Below are 12824 nucleotides of genomic sequence, written 5' to 3' on the forward strand. Positions count from 1 at the left end.
TCTCTAGGGCCACAAAGATGATACAGGGCCTGGAGCATCTTCCCTATGAAGAAAGGCTGAGAGACCTGGGTCTGTTCAGCCTGGAGAAAAGAAGACTGAGAGGGGATCTCATCAATGTGTATAAATACCTGAGGTGTGGGAGAGAGAGGGATTTGGCCAACCTCTTCTCAGTGGTTTGTGGGGACAGGACAAGGGGTAATGGCCACAAGATAGAGCACAGGAAGTTCCGCACCAACATGTGAAAGAACTTCTTCATGGTGAGGGTGACGGAGCACTGGGACAGGCTGCCCAGGGAGGTTGTGGGGTCTCCTTCTCTGGAGATATTCAAGGCCCATCTTGACACCTACCTGGGCATCCTGCTCTAAGGAACCTGCTTTGGCAGGGGGGTTGGACCCGATGATCTTTCGAGGTCCCTTCCAACCCCTTCAATTCTGTGATTCTGTGATTCTGTGATCTTTAGAAACCTCTCATAAATTTTCTAAGCACAACAGCCATAAGCTGTCCTTCAGCTTAATGAATGAAAGAATAAAATCATGCCATGTCAGTAAATTTCATAAACATTTTATCTTTTCTTGAGGTGCATTTCTGAGAGATACAAGTTCTGTGCAAGTTCCAAGAAAAGGATGCATCTGATGAATATTTTGTCACATTCCCACATCCTCTAAAAAAACTTTACAACTTCACTGGAAAGTTCCACTATGATAACATACAGGATAGAATTGTTTGTGCTAGGAAAGACCAATACATCTCAGAGACTCTTCAACTTCATGCTGAAAAAAATGTTACAGCATATATCTGAAATAAGCAACTGAAATCCAAATAAACCCACAGGCAAAGTCTAAACAGCAGGCATTGATGTGAGCACCCACTGACTTCCCAAGCAGTCCAAAAGAAATACCCGAAGTGCCTAGTTCAGATATACCTTTAGGCACCCACATGATGAATGACTGGCTGAGATCTCCATGTGTGGCAATGTCACAGAGGGTTTTAGATATGTGCTGCTCAGTGGGCCACCGCTAGTGGAACTGAGAGTGCCAACTGCAGGGCTCAACTGCTAACATTATTGTTATTGCTAATGAAACATTGAGGCTGCACTACGTCAACAAAGCAATATAGAAATATGATAATTGTCTCTAGAGTTCTATAAAACGAACTAGTACAAGCCAAAAGTTCAGAATGTTTAACTGAAAGTAAGGGAGAAGTGAATATAAGTTTTCATTCCCTTAATATAATAAAGGGAAAATCCTAGGAGGTGGTGTTTTTAATTTTGTAAATCTTATTTAATCTTCCTAGGCCTACCCTTCATTTCCACAAATTAGAATTAAAGATAGTTAAAATTTGGATTTATCTTCATTTGTTTGAGGTGGATTGCTTTGTCTATGGCTAGGAAGGAATGTAAGACATAAAAGTGTGATGTTTCCCCAAATTTAAATGAAATATAGTGGATATACACATGGGTTTGTTGATTTTTAATTTAATATATGTGATTTTAGTACTGAAATCAGGTTTAGAATTTTTAGAAGTGTTCCCCCAGATACTTCTACAAGACAATGAAAAATCATTTACAAACAAAAAATAGTTCAAAATGAGCTTCAGAACTGAAAAAGGACACCTGGAAAGTGATAGACACTTATTGCCATGGCTATATAATTAAAACAGTCACAAAAGTAAAGATTTCTACATAAATTTATACTAAAGACTTTGTGATTTATTTGGCTTATGATTAAAATGCATTTCAACATCTCTGGAAAACTCAGTATAGAAATATCCTACAGAAGGAATGATAACTGCATACAAAATAATTGTAACAGTAGGTATATGCCTTTTATCCTGAATAAATCTAGATAGCTTTGCCAAATAAAAAGATAAATAAAGACAACACTCAGTATTAATCCCAAATAAGATCAAAATATAAATTTGGATAAGCTAAGTCCAATTGTCCATAGTAGAGTTTTTCTAGGACACACTAACTCTTGTAAAGAAAAGTCCTTGCTGATAACTTTAGTTATCTGGTACTGAACTATATAGTAGATACAAAATAACATGTCCAGCTCTAGGCAGCTCTGGTCACTAAAAACTACATGGGGTGAAATCACTCTTCAAAGTCTCATGAGGAAGGAATCACCTAATATCCTATGCTTCCCAGATGCCTTAAATGGTGACTTTTTGCTCCCGGTTGCTGTTGGTTTGTATGGATACCAGCGTGCCACTTTTTCTCAAGAGCTTTCTCACAAAGTAAGACCTTTGTAATGAAATTGTATAGACTCATGAAAATTGTTTGTGTTTGGACGTGGGAATGATATTTTGGTAAGGGCAACAGATGTTGCACTTATAAGGGTAAAATGAACTTTGTACACATAAGAAAATAAAGATATGAGTTGAACTGAATTTCAGACAAACATGAATTAGATTCACTCTTTTAACTGAAATGGAGAGCAGCTAAGTATGGAAAAATATAAAGAGAAAGAAAAAGAAAAAAAATAAGGTTTGCCTCACAATATTAAATACCTTTTTTTACCGTTATGTTTCTCTTTCAGACAGACTTTCTCTTTTCTTCATGGCATAAATTGTACTTGGTGAGCCACCTTTAGAGTAAAGTTCTGGTGTGGCAAAACTTCCTACTAACAGACTAAATTTCTAAGCAATCTCAGCCTGCCCCAGTATTTCACTTCACAGGAAATCTGGAAACAATTGCTCAATTGTTCTTTTGCCTAAATTCCCTCCAATAAAATAAAATAAAATGATAAAATAAAATTCCAGAGTTCCTTTCCAAGTCATCCTCAGCTGCTCTGATGCCTTTTCCCATGAGTCTTGCCCTGCATTAGCTTCTGTCTGTCAGGGGTGAAGCTGTCTGGACTTGGCCATCAGCATGGTTAAACAGTAGTTCCTTCAAGCCATATTGGGAAGCATCACAAAGTCAAGCTTATGGTGTCTCAGCAGACAGATCTGCATCACCTTACCAGCCCTCAGTGTCTATTACTCTGCTGTAGGTTTTAATTGCACAGAGGAAAGATGCTGAATGATTACAGTCCAGTAAGAGCAGCTAATTAAATATTTACTTGGGAAATGTTTGCATGCAGTTCACCTCCAAGAAGATCTGATTTCACATACCTGTCATGTATATTCTCATCTGAATGAGCAGTTGACTTAAAGATAAAAATCCCCATGCAGCAAGAAAAGATTATGTCTGTACATCCAAAGACAAATTCATCACCTTGACTCTTGTAAACATTACTGGACTTTCCTGACATTTCTGGTTGACTAGAAATTTATTTTATTATACATTTAAAGACAACACTTATGTGCATTTTCTTTCAAAATGTTAATATCCAAAAAATGTTCTGTTAGTCAAAAGTCATTCACTTCATTCACTGTGTTGCTCTTTCATACTGTTTGAAATCAGTATTCAGTTCACAGTGTGGTATTTAATCATAATAGACTGAAACACAAAACCAGAGTAGATTAAAATATTGCTGTTTTCGAAGTTTAATAAGTCCTTCACACTTTCACATAAAAGTCCAAAATGTTTTCCTGTCCTTAAATAAAAATCTTCAATAAAATCCTAAACCTGCTAACTCTGTCTCTGAAAATAGCAGTGGCATAGAAACATTTATTAGATAGAAATCTTTGCAGGATGTGTTTCTAAGAAAGCTGGGATTAAATATACAGAGGGTAAATTATACTCCCTAAAACTCCTTTGAGGTCATCATTATGAGGCACTCTGTTCCCCAGGAATAAAAAGGAGATATTGCCTCCCTCAATGCTTTACTTGTCTAGAATATAAAAGGGTAATTTTGTTTTTTGATGACTTTTCAACCACACAATGGTTATATTAAGAAAACACAGATCTAGAAAAAATAGTTTCCACATTGGATTCACCACGGTACCCTGCTCTGCATAAATGAGGCTTTTGTGGAAAATGGAAAGTTTATAGCTTCGTTTGCCCTAGGGTGGTCATTCACCAGATGAAACCATCTCTGTCTAAATACGACCTCTGATTCCGTGCTGTATGAAGTCAGTGACCATGGCACATGTGGGATTAGATGTTGACTTCTTTAACTGACCTGTGTTGAAGTGTTTGAAATTCAAATTTACATGGTTCTTCTCTGTAAATGCAGTTGAGGGGTTTCAGTTTGCAAGGTAGAAAGTGCAATAGTGACTCTGAAAACTGAAGATAAAAAATACTGTAAACAATGAAGCAGTTGGTTTGTAAGACAGAAAGTCAGCATTTCTTTAAATAACTGGTAGTCTCATAAATATTGATATTTTTTGAATCTTTCATAATATCAGGTGATTTATAAACATTCATTCAAAATTTACTATTCCTGGTTAGCATCTAAGTATATTACTAAGATTAGATGCTATAACGTACAATTCCTGTATTGCTTCTGAAGCAGGTTATGATCCTGCAGTCAGAACAGTTTATTGGTTTATATTTCTTAATATCGTGTTTTCATCATATTCTGATGATGTCTCATTCCTTTCCCAGTTATTGGCTAAGAGCAGGAGAACAGTGAAAATTAGCAGGCTGTGAACTATCAGATGTGGAACTGGCTGATGTGACCAGGACACTGGCATGTAACAACAATGAAATTGTGGAGATGAAGGTCCCAAAGGGAGTGAGGAAGGCTGGAGCAGATTGGTTACCCTGGAATTCAGGCAAGAAAACTTTAGCTGAATCAGGGAACTGGTAGGCGGGATCCCATGGAAAGTATTTCAGAGGGGTAAAATTGCTCATAAAAGCTGATAGTCCATGACAGCGTAGTCCAAGAGCAAGAATGGTCTGTCCCAATACTCAGGAAAACAAGTAGATATATCAGGATACTGGTATAACTAAGCAGAGAGTTTATGATAGAGCAGCATACAGAAGGGGAACCAGGGACACACGAGGAATTTAGAAATACTGTTTTGACATGCAGGGTTGCTGTTAGGAAAGCGAAAGCTCACCTGGAGGAGCAGCAACAGCAACTGGAAAAGCTACTACTGCTGTTTTAGTGGGAATAAGCTGAACAAGTGGGATCTGTAGCTGGACAAAGTGATTATTTAGTGAGAGTTGAACACAGATTAGATTAAGGTACTTGATGCCTTCTGTGCCTCAGGCTTCATCAGCAAGTTCTCCTGGGCTTCTGCTTTGTCACAGGGGTCAGAGAAGTGGATTAAAAACAACTGTGGCTGACGGTCTGGTAAGGGAGAAATCACGGCACACGGAATTTTTGTGGATGGAAGGCACAGCACACAGAATTTTTGTGGATGGAAGGCACCTCTGTAGATGGTCTACTCCAATTTCCCTCCTCAAAGTATAGTCACCTACAGGAGGTTTCTTTGAGCAGCTGGATTTTGAATATCTACCAGGATAGAAATTCTGCAAACCTCTCTGGGCAACCTGTTCCAGTGTTTGAAAATCCTAACTGTGAAAAGAAAAAACAAAACAAACAAACAAACAAACAAAAAAACCACTTTTGTTTGTTTATTTTCCTGTATTTCAGTTGTGCTGATTGCTTCTTGCCCTGTCACTGGACATCACTGAAGAGAATCTGCCTCTGGCACTGGCATGAGTAGTCCAAGGAGGTTGTGAAACCTCTCTCTTTGGAGGTTTCAAACCCCAACTGGATGAAGCCTTGAGCAGCCTGGTCTGACCTCAGAGCATTTGTGACCTCTTGTGAGCAGGAGGCTGGACTGGAAATCTGCCCTTCCTCCCAGTCTGAGCTATCCTGTTTACCTACACTAAACAAAAGTTTCTCATCATTCAGCAGAATGGGTCAAACGCAGTTGCTGCAATAGTTATTGGGATAATTGCTTCATGCCTTCATCTGTGGCTTTCAGAGATTGTTTCCTGTTAGAGTCATTAAAGTTTCTGATTTTCTAGATGGGAATGATAGCTGGAATGACCTTTTAATGTGTTCAACTGACCTATTACTTTAAGTATTTCTGCAGTGATATAAGCATTTCCCCAATTACTTTTCCATCTCCCTGAGCTATATACAATATAACTATGTGCTTAATAGTATGAAAAATGTACCTATAACTTTTTAAGTGTGTTTTTTTTTGTTTGTATTAAATGCATTTTTATGATTCCATCATCTCCTTATACATTTCCCATTACATAGTATTTTGATATTTTGAAACCGTCTGAGAGGCTGCCCCTCATCTTAAATATTTTGTGGTACCTACAAGTCTTGCTTCCATAGCAGCAGTTTCTGATTTGGATAAAACATTAAAAATTCACTTTATTTTTTCCTCCTTCTAATGCTGCAGTATATATAGTTTGAAAAATACATGCTCTTTACTGTGCCCATGTGAAACCGCTGATGAAGGAAAATTAAATCAGAGTTTTACATTTTATTCTGCACTCGTGCAAGTGAGTCTCACAGCCTAAATCTAACATCTTTCAAACTTTTGTCAGCTAGGGATTTTTTTGCATGCTGCTCAGTATTTACACTCTTCTCAGTAATGAAGACAAAGGTGTTTACAGTGTTGACACTTGGAGATTAATTTCAGAAGACCAGTTAGAGGATTAGGATTCAGAATACATACTCAGGTTACCACTCAACAGTATCATGCACTAACAGTCTGTGAACACCAACAACTTGATACATCCCATATCAAACACAAGATAACTTAACCTTCTTTCATTCACAGCTAAGATGCACTGATTTAGCCCTCTTGTCTTACATGGTCATCCAGAGATTAAAATGGACCAGAAGAGTCACCACAGAATGCATAAATAATAACTTCTTATGCAATAGTATCTAATTGTTTGGCATAGCAATTTGCAGAGAGCACAGCACTTAACTGTGTTCTTTCCTTTTCTGAACATGTGCACTAGATCCTGAGTGTGGAAGCTTTGAAAACATAATTTAGAGTTCTACTTATTTCATTAGCATGAAATCTCTTTGAATTAATTTGGTTTGACTTGGTTCATGGCAATCTGACAGGTCACAGTTTTCATTTATAGTAATGGCAGTCTGTCTCCTCCATTTTGTGTGCCTTGTGCTAGAATTTTCACTACTCTTTATGACAGAATTTGACTAGTCACTAGTAGGTAATACAAATAGTTCACATGTGCACACAAAATCACATGTAAATTATATTAATGTAAACAAACAAAAATCCCTATGATTCAAATAAGAAAAATGTAAACAGCCTTGAAAATTATGTATGGGACATTTCCCAATTAGGATATGATCAATGGTGTGGTAAACCCTTCCTCCTCATAGGCCAAACTCAGTAACATGTTTTGTTCATTGTTGTCTTTCAATGATGAAATGGATGAAAATAGTTCAAGAGAACATTTATGTAACACCATGTCTTCTGAACACTGTCAGTTTGTTCCCCCCAATTTATAAACTGTAATTCTGACATGCACATGCAGATTGTGGGCACAATGATTCATCGGTGCAAGGATGAAGAATGAATCATCTCAAAATGATCATAGAGGAGGTGGATACAGTGGTACAGGAGGGCACACCAAAGGCAGCATGCTGTACCATCTGAAAAACATGTTCAGGAATGATTGAAGTGCTCTTAGATGCAGTCTTTCTGTGAGGATTAAAATAGAGCGGTGTGATTTCTCTGCAAATCTACCCTGTACAAAAATATATTCCACAAATAAAACCAAATGTTAAGTGCAGAAAAGGCTCTGGGACTTTACTTCCATTTCTACTCTCCATATTAATCTCAGTTTTATATAAAGGGGTGTTTGGAATTTCATCCATGTTGTCCAGTAGTCTCACCTTGTACCAAGCTGAACGTTGCCATCTAACTTCCCTCTCTTGTATCTAGTGATGACCTTATAGTATTATATTCAGAGAAGCCTGAAAAAGAAATCACTTTCATGTATACACACCTCTTCTCTTACTTGTATTTGTCAATCCCTAGAAAGGAAAAGTAAGGTAATGAGTCTGTTCTTGTGATGTGTTGTTAGTATATGTTCACTTAACCTGACTGCCTGTATTACTGTATAATCATTTCTATGAATTTCTTGTTTTCATTTTAACTCTCTAAAGAAAAGCTGATCTATGCCCTTAAAAGTGACAGATATACTAAATATATCTATATATACTAAATGCCACTGTATTTATATATTCATCCACAAAGACATTTATCATTCACATCACTTTTGAGGACTCGGGTCAACTTTCATGATATACAATTAAGATACAAATTAAGCGGACAGTAATAATATGGGGATTGACCATGAGAAATGAACCAATTATTAATTTTTTTTTTTCTCTGGGTCAGGTCTGTATTAAGCAGATTTACTTCTGATTTTTTGTACTGTGGCTATTCAAGATGCCGACATGGAATTCCTCAAAATCAGGAGAATAAAGATAAATACTACTTGCTCCAGCAATACAAAACAAAAGGAACTCTGCTTAATTCAAGTTAAAACAACAAATCTTTTCCTATCATAATAGTCTGATGCTTCCTGAGAGAGTTCTTTTTCTGTTTTATCACAGTACTTCATGAAATAAGAAACTTCCAGAACAATGCCAGTATTGGGCAACCAGGAATTTAGACTCCTTGTGGAAACAGCTGTGCCCATTACTGATCCTGCCAATTGTTCTGGGGTGAGATGTGAAACAAAAAGAAAGTGTGTTAGTCAGTTAGTTATTGTCTTACAAGGGATGATAGCTTCTCCCAACAACCAACACCACGTTATCTAGGCAGCAGGGGATACATATTATTTGGTCCATTTTTAACTTGTGACTGTACTGCATGCAATTAAGAATAGAGAAATAGAAACTTTCACATTGATATTTCATATAAAGGTTTGAGGCAGCAACTTAGTATATATTTTCTCATTGAAAGTGAGAGAAATACTTGTCAAAAATGGAAGAGATAAACCAATGGATAAATTTTTCTTTATTACTTCATTTTTATTTTTATTTTTACAAGCCTAAACTGTAATAGCTTGTACAGCTCCAGCTGAGTCTGTCTTGGCTGCTGTTCTTACCCTCCATGACTGGGTACTTTTATTTCCTCTAGACTTCTTTCAGAACTGCACTACAGCAATGAGTACAGCAAATCAAAATGCTTTACAGTGTAATTTTTTCAGAAAATACCAATTTATCTGTACTGAAATATTGTTGAGATTTCTCAAGGATTTCTGAAGGTGAGATATCCCAACATAACTAAAAAGGCTACGACAATGATAAGTGATGCCCAAGTCAAAGTCCTTACTCCAATTCTAACTTGCAATCAGGATTTAAATTTCACACTCCCTAGTATTAGGCAAGTACTATACACATGTAATGTGTCTGAAGTGGAGATATTTTGTGCTCTCTTTCACTGTAAAAGTTCAGTTTAATTCACTGACAGAAACAAGTAATGGATTTTTTCAAAGCAATAGCTGAATTTTCTGGGCAGCAGTATTGTTGAACAGTGAGAGCAACCAGAAGAGTTTGCACAGCCCAGCTTGAGAGCAGCTTTGCAGAGTCTTACCTAGGCACATTCATGCCCACCGGCTGCCTGTTTCATCCTGTCCCACATATGGAGGTATGGTTGTGATGGGGCACAGATACTTGACAGCAGGCTAGAAAAGGAAAAAAAAAAAAGTGCATTTCTATGAAATTTTAATTCAGTCTTTCAATTATGCACTCATGGGTTTAACCAATTTTTTTTTTATTTTTTTTTTCCAACTGCGGAAATTCAAGATATAATGGATCACTAATATAGGAAGAATAGCCAATAAATTCACCTTTAAACAAATAAATGTAAAAGAACAGAGATTAACCTGAAAAAGATGCCTTAAAGGAAACTGTTTATTTTGATTGTATTTATCTTTACATTTGCTCTCTCTCTCTTAAAGGACCGTTTCATTGTACTTATACCTACACTGTGCAGGGAGAAGGGGTAGGGGAAACACGGGAACTGAAATTCTCGTCTGAGTCATATGTGAACTTTGCCTTTCAAAAGTATTAAGATCATTTTGCCTAATCTCTCGGATACTTAAAAAGGATTATAAAAACATTGCTTACATACTCATAACTTTAAAGAAGTTTACATTGTTGTTGTTTTTTTTTTTTTTTAATTTAAAAAAGTATATTAATTAGTCAGCTACCACTTATAATCACATTTATAGAGTTTTCCAGCCCTAAATATTGTATAGTCTCTTTGTCCGAGCACAAAAGATGGAGGAATAGGACAAAAACAGTGAAAACAAAGCACCACCAAGAATGTTTGGTGCCTTAAATTCAGAGAAAAATTGCCTGTTCACTTCCTTGAGACAAGGATTTCAACTAGAAACCTCCCCCCCCCCCAACCCCTCACCCCCCCCAAATATCTATCATGTACCAATAGAAAATGCACATTTATCATATCCATTTGTGAGAACAGTAGTTTCAAATCCAGTCATTTGGATATTTCTACAACATATTAAAATGAATAATATCTAATACTCCAGAAGTGCAATAAAATAGAACCAAATAATTTCAATCTGATAATTCTGAGCACAGCTTATTAATCTTATTCATTGTTTAAGTATGCCTTCACTTAATAACTGTATGGTTAACCAGTCTTTTCTTCTCTCCTTCCCCATCCGCATGGCTGCTGTATTTACCCCATAAAGGGCCAGACTGTTGAATACACATAGATTATGTTAAATAGTGAGAAAAATGTTTTAGTGATTATCCAGCTTCTCAGATGCCACAATTATCCTAAGGATTCCACAGCTGCTTCATGTTTCCAGTTACAGCTACTGAAGAAGAAAACATTGTATTTGATTTTTAGTTTATTTTTAAAAGCGTGGTAGATTATACTCAATTGAAAGGCCAGTCACAAACCTCAGGTTAAATACCAAAGTGAAGAATCAAAGACAAATCTTTTTGTCTAACTTGACATAAAAATCAAGTAATTGGGAAAAGAAAGAATGCAAACATTAATAGAGGACTCAGTGATCGGTTTTGTAGCAAACTTAATTTCCAGACATGACCTGACTTGCTCAGTTGTTGAGTGAAAAATCAATGACTGGAAACTGGGCCGATCCAGAGAAGCACAGCTGTCAGCATCACATCCCTCTCCTGCTGCTTTACTTGTTCCCTTTTTTGAATCCCTTTACTAGCTTCTAAATTCCTTCTGTATCCATTTCAAGTTACTTATTCCTTGCACATCTTGCAACTATCCTCTATGTCTTTTTTTTTATTATTTTATTTTAGTTTTGGCCTCCTTCTGAATATTTTTATTTTCTGTATGTAAACAAAGAGATGTATAAAGTCCAATCCTCATAATCCTTATTTGCGAGACCTCTCTTTGCCTGCAAAACTCCTAGTTTTGGGTCTACCTTTATGTCAGTCTGCAAAATTTCCCCATATATCAAACTGTCAGGAAGAGGCAACAGCATTTTACAGTGGTCAAACAAACTGAAGACAGCCTTGTTTGCACTGAGTCAAAGTACATATTGGGTTGAGTCCTGTTTTTAAAAGAAGTGGGTAGGTTGTTTCTTGGGAGTGAAATTCCCTAGAAATGGACGGCTGAGAAATCACCCCGGGAAATGTTTTACATACAGTTATTTCTGTACTGAGATTTGGACCAAATCAGACAAAATGCATTTCCATGTATTCCCATGAGAACCAAAATCTCAATAATGCCTTCAGGCTTTCCCAGGTGGGAAATGCTGCACTAGATGATAGTGGTATAACTGGAATAATCCATGGTGTCCCAGCTTGACTGTGTTCCTACAACCTTTCCTAAACTTCCTGTGGACTGCAGTGGGCTCAGAAGCTGTACAGTGATTTGTATTTTCATGCCAATCAATGTTCATCAAGCCTCAGATGCCACACCATGTGAAGGGGAAGCAGTGAGGCAGTTTGGTTGTATTTATCATTGTGTGGACACAAGAAGAAGCCCTCAGGCTGAATGCAGGGTTTCCAGGGATCAGAAAGCTGCTTCACTCCGCTGCATTGAATAAATGGGCTGGGGCAGATGTGAGGTCTTGCACTGTCTTTTAAATGGAGACTACACTGCAGAGTCAATATTGTGCACTTCCTTACTTTCCTGTCAACCTTCCAAAAAACAGATTGTTTTATACTCTGTTACTGCAGTGGGCCAGGTCTACAGCTTGATCTCTACGTCTCCATTCTTGTTGTTGCTTTTGTTATTATTATTTTTAATTTATTTTATTTTATAACTCTGTGATATCATGTCTTTAAGAATATTCATGTTTTGGCATCTCAGTATGAGCTATATTTCTAGGCTCCCACTACAGTTAACCTACTATAGTTAATACTGTCAATGCACTCTGGAAAGTGATTCAGTTCACCCTTGAATAGACACCCAGTTGTAGTCAACTGAATTGCTCTAGGCTCCATTGACTGTTAATTAGATCATCATCTGTAACGGGAGTTTAGTCACCTCATGCACGTGTAGACATGTACATTGAAATATCCAAACCTGCAAGCTGATTTCATCCCATTAGGATCCTTATGGAATCAATGGAGGGAAACGAGCTATACTGTGGTGCAATTAGTTTTATCTTAAGATACATATCTAAAATATGGTCAGATGAATCCTACCCCAGGACTGTGGAAATTTTTTGTCAAGTTAGCACTTTTTAGAGCTTGTTACTTTTAAATGTAGTTTAGAAGATTCACTGCAAACATTTTCAGAGCTGGAATTCTTTGTGGGCAAAAGATATATCGGAACTATATCTAGGGCAGCTAATACTTTCCCATTACCTTTAGCTGAATGCACAGTTTGTTCTGATATAATTCTGAAGGCTAGTTCTGTCGTAAGCTCACTTGAACACATCCTGAACCAATATAAAATATATTCCCATTTCATATTTTAATTAGCACAAATAATTGTTCTTCGAATTGCCAATCTCA

The sequence above is a fragment of the Anser cygnoides genome, chromosome 1 (genome assembly GCF_040182565.1).
Source record: "Anser cygnoides isolate HZ-2024a breed goose chromosome 1, Taihu_goose_T2T_genome, whole genome shotgun sequence".
NCBI classification, from domain to species: Eukaryota; Metazoa; Chordata; class Aves; order Anseriformes; family Anatidae; genus Anser; species Anser cygnoides.